Source organism: Chiloscyllium plagiosum, unplaced genomic scaffold, assembly GCF_004010195.1.
Source record: "Chiloscyllium plagiosum isolate BGI_BamShark_2017 unplaced genomic scaffold, ASM401019v2 scaf_11070, whole genome shotgun sequence".
NCBI classification, from domain to species: Eukaryota; Metazoa; Chordata; class Chondrichthyes; order Orectolobiformes; family Hemiscylliidae; genus Chiloscyllium; species Chiloscyllium plagiosum.
Genome location: NW_025214399.1, coordinates 34,688 through 37,605, shown reverse-complemented (window position 1 = coordinate 37,605; position 2,918 = coordinate 34,688).

Sequence of the window (2,918 nt, the reverse complement as noted above, 5' to 3'; positions counted from 1 at the left end):
GTGGAGAGGGGAGGTCACTTAACCACACGTTCCTGCAAACACTTTTTTTTCCCAAAATCTCCATACTCTTGCACAGGCAGACGACGCTGGTAGGAGCGATACCTGGCAAATATGCACCTTCTGGCCGGTATACATATGGAGAGCACAGCTGGAGAGGGATATGTAGTGATTCTATCTGTCGGAAATATGTCCAACACTGGGGAAAAAAAAATCTGAATAAATTTCTTTCAGTATGTTGGAACAGTATGTTTCGCATTGTTTTGCCTCCACTAATTCAAACTGCAAATCGACTGAAGGAGCATTACACTGTATTGGAAATCTGTAGAAACAACTTGCAGCAGTCTCTTTGAATCAGTAACTTAAGGCGAGAGGTTACGAAGGAAATATTGCGAGTTAGGAGTAGAAAGAAATGAAAAATAAGAAAAAAACAGACGCCAATTCTGTAACTCTTGATGGACGCTTAAGTGCACCTTTCTTTCTAATCAAAACAAAATTTGCTGGAGGAAACTCTGCAGGTCTGGGAGTGCCTGTAGAGAGAAACCAAATTTAAAGTTTCGGAGTTCACTATTCCTCATTCAGAACTGCTCGTGTCACTGGTGCTCTCTGATCTGCTGAGTTTTTCCAGCAGTTCTTTATTTTTATTATTGTTCATTTTTCTTTCTCCTTTGAGATACTGGAACATTTACCCCGAACGTCTCCGCAAAATTAATGAATCTGTTTTACTGAGACAATTCCCAATATTGCTCAGCAGGACATAAAGTGCAATGTTGGTTTCAAAACTTTGTGAACGATGCATTGAATGGCATTCACGAAGACGGCGGTGACAAGAAGCAAACCACATAAACTTGTTTCCTAGATATCTATGAGTATTCCCTGGGCAAGGTCGGCTTCCGTAGTGTTTGTGGCGCAATCGGTTGATGCGTTGGGCTGTTATTTGGAATGTTGGTGGTTCGAGTCCACTCAGGGACGTATATCCCTGTTAATCTTAGCATTCGTGCTAAAAAAAAACCATCACCATGAATTGTTATGCATTCAATTCCTCGGAAATTATCCACAAATGTTATCATTGCAAGAAAATCGCAAGATGATCATTCATCAATTGAAAGATCAGTTCGTGCTATCTTCTTATGCTATACTGTTTTGCATCTGTATTGTAGCAATCCTGGAGCAACTTACTACAGATGCTGGAATCTCTACTGAAAAGACTGGAGACCACAAGCGAGTCAGACAGCTTCCATTGAGAGAAAGAAAGCTAAACGTTTGAGTCTGGATAACTCTTTATCAGAGCTGGTGAAGTGTGGAATGGGCAGTTTTTATGCAGTCAGGGTTTTTTTAGAAAGCTGCAGGAGAGAGGATTTGGATCGTTCAGATTAAATGATCGAAATGTGGGAATGACAGAACAATGGTGTGGTGAATTGCCAGACTGGAATTGTCATTCCAAGAGCACTGTATGTAATTTTTGCTTCTTGGCTACAGAAAGTCAAGGAGGGGACACACCACCCAGGATAAATTGCAATAGGCAAAAAGTGCTGATCTGTGCTTCCTTCCCATAATCGAATGCAAATCTCATTGAAATTTACAAGATTACATGACGACTCAGGAGGAATATCCCCACCAGCTGCGAATTTAAAACAACGGAACTTCAAATGGAAGTATACAATAAACATAAAAGGTTTTCAATCGTTAAATTTGTTTTGGTTATTTTCCACACTTGGAAAGGATGCACGGGAGTGCATTGCGAATGAGGCGTTTGGAGTAAATTATACAGCGAAATAAAAAACGTCTGTTGTGGAACAGATGAATATAAATTAACGCCAAATCATATTATCTGCCAACGATTGTTGTTGATCCGTTTATGTGTTCGTAACAAGAAAACTGCTGGTGGTCCCAAGATGTTCATATGTTCCATTACGGGAACAATTTTGCGTTAGCCTCCGTAAGAACTGGGCTATGAGAGACCAAACAAGAAATTCAGAACCGTATTCATTCATTTGGAAACACAGGGGATTACTGCGCAGATTCTCTGAACGGAATTCGAACTTCTGGGAGAAAAAAAAAAATCATTGGCTTTGCCAATCCATTCAATTAAACACTAAGTAGTTTCACTCGTGCAAGAATAATGTATAACATGTAAAGTGTGAACAACAGGGAATAAATACTGATAAGGCAAAACTTTTCTTGTTGTCACTCCTGTCCATCACTCTTTGTCTGCCAATTGGTACAATGTGACCTAACATCTAATGTCTCCACTAATTAAGAAACTACTTAAACTTATTACAAACAGGATTGTAACATTTCACTGATCTGGAGGAAGAAGCAAAATGTAAACATGTTGTCACTAATTACTTCATCTTGACCTTCAGCAAACTCTGCCATGACAGTTTGAAAACAACAAACGCTGGAGATCGCAGCGATTCAGACAGCATCCATGGAGAGACAGCAAGCTAACGTTTCAAGTCGAGACGACGCTGATGAAATGTTGCTCTCTCAACATGGATGCTGCCTGACCCGCTGTGATTGACCGCATTTGTCGTTTTCATTGCAGATTCTCGCATCTGCGGTAATTTGTTTCCACCATGAGAGACTTTCGTGTGAGTGTGAAAGCAATGAAATGTTTTCTTGAGTTCCGTCGTGTTTATGTCAGCCAAGGGTGTAGTGCTGGAAAAGCAAAGCAGGGGTCAGGCGCCATTCGAAGAACAGGAGAATCATTTTTTTATTTCAAAAATATACTTTTTTCATAAACTATTTTGATGATCTGTACAATTAGGCATGCCATACATAAGTAAACATTCCATTTCTTTGCATATAGAGATCGAGAAATCAACCATATACTGTCCACATGTTTAGCTAAGGCGTCAGCAGAGCCCACTTACTGCGTGGGCCCCCTGTTCTCAGGCAGGCAGACCTGACATGGTTGT